Genomic DNA, 8,057 nt, shown 5'->3' with positions numbered 1-8,057 from the left:
TTTTTTTTGCAGTACGCGGGCCTCTTACTGCTGTGGCCTCTCCCGTTGCGGAGCACAGGCTCCAGACGCACAGGCCCAGCCGCTCCGCGGCATGTGGGATCTTCCTGGACCGGGGCACGAACCCGTGTCCCCTGAATCGGCAGGCAGACTCTCAACCACTGCGCCACCTGGGAAGCCCCAAAGGATGAAAATCTTTTGACGCAGAGAGCCTTTGACAGTAAAGCAAGCTTCCAACCCTGATCATGTTTTTCCCTACAGGTTTAAAAGTGAGCAATCAATTTCAGCTCTTCTCAATACTCTTCCTTAGGATTTGGAAATAAACAGAAAATAAATGAATTTCAGGTCAGAATAAGAAATCCTTTTGCAAGTCAGATGATTTTTGCAATCCTTGATTTCCACAGAATGGAAGTAAGGTCTAATCCAGTTGTCAGTAGATAGATCATTAAAAATAATTTTTGATGATAGGTCACTATGCAATTTCAGTTACCTGTCATCACGTCATTGTAACAACACTCCTTTTGTTCCCATCAACTTCATTAACTGAAGAAGGTTTCTCAGCACTTACAGCCAGCCCTGTGCTGGTAAATGTGTAATAGGTTGGGAGAGGCGGGTAGTGCTAATTTGTACCATTGGCCAATTTCTGTGGTGTAAATACTCCCCCAGGGCTGATTTCAAGCTACCAATGTGATGTCACTGAACACGGAGTTGGTTAGAGATGAGCAGTATTTCTACCGCACAGACACAATAGTTGCAGATAATATCAAGAGCATAGATAACAGTAAAATGTAGGGAAATAATTAGTAAGTGATGAGTTTTGAGTACTTATTTCCTTTGTTTTAAATACAGTTCATTTAACTGTAAGTTTATATAATTTAATTTTTTGTAATCATTATGTGTTACAACTACCCACAAAATTTCCCCAAATTGAACCAGTACAAGCTGGCTTTGGCACACCACTGTTTGACCGCAAGAAAAAAAGAAAAATGGGCACAAAAGTATTGCTAAAAACCTATCTCATTCTAGCACAAGCAATATTCATTCAGGGATATGTGACTCATGGAGCGGGGAACCTTACTTTTTCTGCTTAATAATCATCTAAGTTTGTAAGACAGGTTTCCCAAGTGTATACGTATGTCAAACGGTATGCTTTAAATACATGTCATTTATTTTATGTCAATTATATCTCTATAAACAGTTAAAATTTTTGTAAAACCTGTTTTTGAATTTTATTTTATTTATTTTTTATACAGCACGTTCTTATTAGTTATCCATTTTATACATATTAGTGTATACATGTCAATCCCAATCTCCCAATTCATCACACCACCACCACCACCCCCCTCCCCCGCCACTTTTCCCCCTTGGTGTCCATACGTTTGCTCCCTACATCTGTGTCTCAATTTCTGCCCTGCACACCGGTTCATCTGTACCATTTTTCTAGGTTCCACATATATGCATTAATATACAATATTTGTTTTTCTCTTTCTGACTTACTTCACTCTGTATGACAGTCTCTAGATCCATCCATATCTCTACAAATGACCCAATTTCGTTCCTTTCTATGGCTGAGTAATATTCCATTGTATATATGTACCACATCTTATTTATCCATTCGTCTGTCGATGGGCATTTAGGTTGCTTCCATGACCTGGCTATTGTAAATAGTGCTGCAGTGAACATTGGGGTGCCTGTGTCTTTTTGAATTATGGTTTTCTCTGGGTATATGCCCAGTAGTGGGATTGCTGGGTCATATGGTAATTCTGTTTTTAGTTTTTTAAGGAACCTCCATACTGTTCTCCATAGTGGCTGTATCAATTTACATTCCCACCAACAGTGCAAGAGGGTTCCCTTTTCTCCACACCCTCTCCAGCGTTTGTTGTTTGCAGATTTTCTGATGAGGCTCGTTCTACATAGTTTTTCAATAATCATTAGCGAGTAACTAGCAGAAAGGATTGAGGAGTGCTAAGTTAAGACAGTTAGTGAAAGCTCTTCTATAAATCTATCCTAACCTTCTGAAATTAAGAAATTAATCTCAGCTAACCATCGGAAAAAGAAAAAGAAAGAAAGAAATTAATCTCTGCTTGTCCAAGTTCTGAGAATCTCTCTGAAGGCATCCAACATGTTTGAATGTAGTTATTTGTGAATTTGTGGGATTTTAAACTGTGCTCCTTGGATTGGGGATAAAAGTATGTGGATGGTCCCTACTTCTGTTGGGTATGTGTCTCTATGTAAAGTTTTCTGGGGCATAAAATTTGAGTCTCTCTTCAGATCCACAAAGTCCTGACCCTGGAAGAGTTAAAAACAATTTGACTGGACCCTGGGCCCCTTTAAAAAGTTCTAATAGGTTTTTTCTTGGCTCTCACAAAACAAAATGCAGTAGTACAAGGTTTGTAGAACTGAACTGAAGTCCCCAATTCCCTGCACCAGACTGAGACACCAAGCTCAAGAAGCTACAACAAATCCTGTGCTTAATGACCCACCTCCAAGGCCTCCTCCTCCAGGAAGCCTTTGCAAATCCCTCATTCTTTCCTTCTACCTCTCATCTCTCCTTCCCCTGAGATAACTTGTATTTCATTTGTCCCTCTCCTTTGGCATACATCCCTTTCTCACTCGTGTTAGAGTTAGAAATTAAGATCCCAGTCTTCAGGGTCAGAAAGATCTGGGCTGTAATCCTGGCTGTGTGACCTGGGGCAGGATACTTTACCTCTCTGTGTCACAGTTTCCTCATTTGTAACTTGGGAGTTGTCATAGTTCCCATATCATGAGTGTTGAGAGTATGGTTCTTAGCACATACCTTGCACATAGATGTTACCCGTTGTTATGATAACAGAGGTCTACCTGTGACAGTCTCGAGTTGGGAAGCTCCCTCCCCAACAGGTCTTCACACACAGTAAACAACAGGAAATCATGTCACTATTTTCAGAACATCTGAGAGAGTGAGTCCTGGGGCCTTCTCTCTCCCAGAATGGCACCAACCCTCTCTGGTCTTCTTTGCTCCATGCAAATCTCTCTTCAGCTCCAGATAATGACAACCTGGGGTTTCCAGAGGCTGTGGAATGTCCAGCCATTGCCTTGCATAACCACAGAAACTGGGAACACTGGGCTCAGAAGGATTCTCCCAGCCCATTCAGTCCAACAGCACTCCCATTGAGACAGGCAAACCAAGGTCCACACAGTGAGTCAGCATCCACAAGGTATGTTAAAGAATTCTCCAAACAGCCCTCCCCTCTTTCAGTCACTCTTTTTCCTTGCTTTGCTTGACTTTTTTTGTCATAACACTTCTCTTACCTGACATCATATATTGATCCTTTTTCTTGTTTATCATTCACTTCAACTTCAGACATAAGCTTCACGAGAGCAGGGATATTGTCTTGTCTATGGAGAGATTCCTAACACCTTGTCCAAGATCTGACACAAGTGGATATTCGGTGACTCTTTGCTCTTTGCTCTGTGGATAAATGGATAAATGCCATTTGAATGTTTTTCCATAGGGGCTCAGACATAGAAATTCACTCATTTGGTCATTTAAGTAATAAATTTTTTTTTCTTTTCTTTTCTTTTTTTGGCTGCATTGGGTCTTTGTTGCTGCGCACAGGCGTTCTCTAGTTGTGGCGAGCGGGGGCTATTCTTCGCTGTGGCGCGTGGCCTTCTCATTGAGGTGGCTTCTCTTGTTGTGGCGCACAGGCTCTAGGCACGTGGGCTTCAGTAGTTGTGGCACGCAGGCTTAGCTGCTCCGTGGTGTGTGGGATCTTCCCGGACCAGGGCTCGAACCCCTGTCCCCTGCATTGGCAGGCAGATTCTTAACCACTGCGCCACCAGAGAAGTCCTGTAATAAACACTTGATGAACATCTTCTATGTGAGAGGCCTTTTGAAAAACCATGGTGGATGAGACCCCATTCCTGCTCTTAAGCAGCTCCCTGATTAGTGAACAGTAGCTACCAGGGGCCAAGAACATACTATATGCCAAGCTCAGGGCTGGCAACTTTATATGCATCTTCTCCGTGTTAGTGCAATGCTTCTAAGTGCAGGGAGCAATGTCTCACTCAGGACTCTTTAAGAAAAAAGGGCTTGGGGGTTATTAGAGGGATATAGGGGGGCCAAAGACTGAAACTGAAAGGAAGATATCAATAGTTGAGGTGATTCCAGGGGCTGGCAGACTTATCTTCAGCTCTTGAAGCCTGCCTGATCTTTATTTGAGGGTATCTCCTCTTCCTGGATGTGTGCCTCTGTCTCTTTTACTGACTTACTGGCTCTCTATTCTAGTCTGAATTTGGGGGACAGCCAGTCTGATTGGCTTGGCCAGTAGCCTTCATTGTCTCCTAGAGTGAGAGCTTTCAGGTCAGACCACTTCTTGGATTACTAGTGGGTCTAGAGGGTGAACGTCATCTAGCTTCTAACATATCCTGAACAGAGGGTTTGTTTAGTTAAAAGGGAAGGTTGAACATCATCCTCACTCTGACCCTGTAATGTAGTATTACTTCTATTTTACAGATGAGAAAACAGGCTCAGAGAGGAGAAATGACAGCAAAGCTGTAACAAAGCTGCCCTGGCTGACCTACAAACTCACCATTGAGAAATACATGCTGATTGCCCCTGAGATTTGGGGGTTGTTTGTTATGCAGCAACAGCTGACTAATACAGGATTGAAATCAGGTTTCATTGATTCTGTCTCACTGTGTTGTCCCACTGAGTTCGCAGCTCTCATTCCTGTTCTCCCCTCAAAAACATCTTTGAAGTATACTGTCCCCAAGGGAGCAGAGAGGAAGATGCTAGAAAAGAGGTTGAGAGATTGGTCCCTGAGAACCTCCTGCATACTGCTTCCCCTGCAGTCCCCTGCTCTGACAGCTAGAGAAAGGCATAGATATTAGTAATTCCAACCATTCACAGAGTACTATGTAGTTCTACAAAGAGATTTCATCTAGGTTATTGCATCTATACACCCCAAACAGTCCTAGAGGGTAGCCAGGGCTGGTGTTACTATAACCATTTAAAAACGAAAGCTCGGAGAGATGAAGTGAGTTTCCCAGGTTAAGAAGCTTTCATCTAAACCCAGATCCCTTGGTTTCTAGCCCTGGGCTCTTTCCACTATTGCTTCTGAGTCCCTGATAGAGAGCATCCTCTGAGCACTTAGATGTGGTTGGCTTAGTGCCATGTGATTCACACCCAGCAGCACCAAGGGCTGGAGTGCAGCGCACAGAGCAGGGCACTTCCATCCTCAGCCCATCACCTCCCTTCACCGATCATTCAGCTCAGCTTACAATTTTCTCCCATCTTTCCTTGTTTCCATGAGGTCTTTTTCCCCTGCCTCTAGCCACATCTAGTCAAGGCAGAGATAGCACAATTATTTTCTAGATGCCACAGCCATCAGAATCTGCTCTTTGCAAACAGCAAAAGCTATTGGTGCAACAGAAGACAAGAGGGCAGGGAGGTAAAGAACCTCGGTGGAAGCCTGGCTTGGCCATTTGATTTATCACATGGGCGATTGACATCCCATGTCTCAAGTCTGTTTTCTCCTTTAATAACGAGAATCATTGTGTGATGACATAGGGACTGGTATAAATGCGCTGACACATCCTTGTCCTGGCTAACTCCACTCATCTTTCAGGGCTACTCCTTTCATACTACTTCCTCAAACAGACCTACCCCTGAGGCCAAATTATGTTCCTGCCCAAATTCTTTTACATGGTTTCTTTTATCACATTCACTGCAATTTATCTTTATTCAATTATTTCTTGATTTTCCTGCTTTATTGTGTATCTCCCCCGCTAGATCAGAAGATCCCTGAAGGGAGGAGCTAGGTCTGTTTTGGATACCTATAGGCTAACACAGCGCTTGCTACATAGTAAGCACTCAATAAATATTTGTGGGGACTTCCCTGGCAGTCCAGTGGTTAAGACTCCACGCTTCTACTGCAGGGGGCCTGGGTTTGATCCCTGGTCAGCAAACTAAGTTCCCGCAAGCTGTGTGGCACGGCCCACCTCCCAATTTTTTTGTTATTAAAAAAATAATAAATATTTGTGAATGAGTGAATCTGTCCCCTCTTCCCATCCCTCCCACCTACCCCCACCCAGCTACCCCACTCACCTCCCAGGGGTGTTGTAAGTTAAAAATAAACTGTAAGCTGTCCATTTTTGGTCAAGGGTAATGGGGTAACTTCCGTTCCTCCCTCTGTTCACTCAGATCCTGCCACACTGGCCTCCTTGCTCTCCCGTGAATATGCCAATCTCATTCCTGCCTGAGGGCTTTGCCCTTGAGGTCCCTCTATCTGGAATATTCTCCCCAGATATCCAGTTGGCTTCATCCTTTGCTTCAGTCAGATCTCTGTTTCAATGCCACCTCTTCCAGGAAGGCTTTGCTGACTGCCATTTCTGAAGTGACAGCTCTCACCCTCCATACTCTACTGCCTCTGTCCCCTGACCCTCATTTTTATTCATAGTGCTTCTCACTGCTTGATGAATTTTACATTGTTGGTTGACTTGTTTATTGTCTCTCTCCTCCATGAGAAAATAAATTCTACGAGGGCAGAGATTTTCTCTTTATTCTTTTTTGGCTGTGCCGTACGGCTTGCGAGATCTTAGTTCCCCAACCAGGGATTGAACACACACCCTCAGCAGTGAAATGGCAGAGTCCTAACTGCTGGACCACCAGGGAGGTCCCCATTTTATTCATCTCTATCTGTATACTCAGACCGGTTCTTGACACATAGTAAATGCTGAATGAATATTTATCAAATGAATGATTGAATGACTGACTGAGCGAATGAAGACGAAAAAGAAAGTGAAGAAAACATCTTTTCTTCTTAAAATAAAGCCCTGAATCCTTCAAAGTCAGAGTAAGGAGTAATTTCTAGGGAGGGGCAGAAAGTATAGTACACGGTGGGGTCAGAAAACCTGAGGGGCTGGGGTAACTGTTTCAGAAAATCTCACTTCTCTCCAGGGTGTCTTTGGCCTGGGTAACCAATCCCTGGAAAAGAGTTCTTGATTCAAGAGAAACAACACCCTCTGCTCAGAGGCCCAGCCACCCACTGGAATGCTTGGCATCGTCCATCCTCCACAGAGAGGTGATTTGTAGAAACCACTGACCACTGAGCACAGAACACAGAAAACCAGTTCCTCGACCCCCTCTGGTGTAAAGAAGTGGGAGGCTGGAGTGGAAAGATTAAAGCTCCAGAGGCTTCTTAACTCTGATCATTCCAACTGACAAGACCAACCACACCTCAGCTGTATACTGAGCTGAGTCACTTCTTTCTCTGAGCCTCAGTTTCTTCATCTGTAAAATGGGGAAAATGTACATACCCACCTCCCCAGAGCTGTTGGGATGATAAGATCATGTAGTTGAAAGCTCTATGTAAACTGTAAAGTCCAGTGCACTTTCTATTGTGCGCTGGGAAGAGGTATGTGTGGAGTCAGGCTGACCTGGGTTGGAGTTCAAGCTCTACCACTCACTGGCAGTGTGGTCTTGGGTAAACTGTCCTTTTCCTCAGCCGAGGTTCTTCATCTGTTAAGTAGCACCATTCATTGTACCTACAATTCACAGGCTCGTTTGGGAAATTAAATAAAGATTAAATGGGGACTTCCCTGGCGGTGCAGTGTTTAAGATGCTGGCTCCCAATGCAGGGGGCATGGGTTCCACCCCTGGTCGGGCTGCGCAGTGTGGCCAAAAAAAAAAAAAAGATTCAGTGTGATAATATGTGTCTGGCACACAGTAGGTGCTCAGCAAATATCCTTCCCCAGAAACAGAGGCACACGCAGCCCTTAAAACAGTGGAGGTAACAAAGGGTTCTCAGTCCAGAGGAAAAAACAAGCAGGCAATGAATGAACTCTCTCCGGTTTCCCTTCTAAGAGAGTGACTCACTGGCCAGAGCCCAGGATGATCACCAATGCAGAGGACAGGCAGCCAAACGCTAGCCTCCCATGTGGAGTTTCCAAAAAATGTAAGCACAGAGTTGCATAACCTGAGACATGTGTCTCCCTTAAGTGTTTTCCTGCAAACCTTCCCTGAAAAAGATCACGGAGCGGAGGCTGTAGGGCAGCCTTGGGAGGGAAGAAGGGAGAAG

This window comes from Neophocaena asiaeorientalis, unplaced genomic scaffold, assembly GCF_003031525.2.
Source record: "Neophocaena asiaeorientalis asiaeorientalis breed wild unplaced genomic scaffold, Neophocaena_asiaeorientalis_V1.1 scaffold132, whole genome shotgun sequence".
NCBI classification, from domain to species: Eukaryota; Metazoa; Chordata; class Mammalia; order Artiodactyla; family Phocoenidae; genus Neophocaena; species Neophocaena asiaeorientalis.
Note: the sequence above shows the minus strand (reverse complement) of the source record.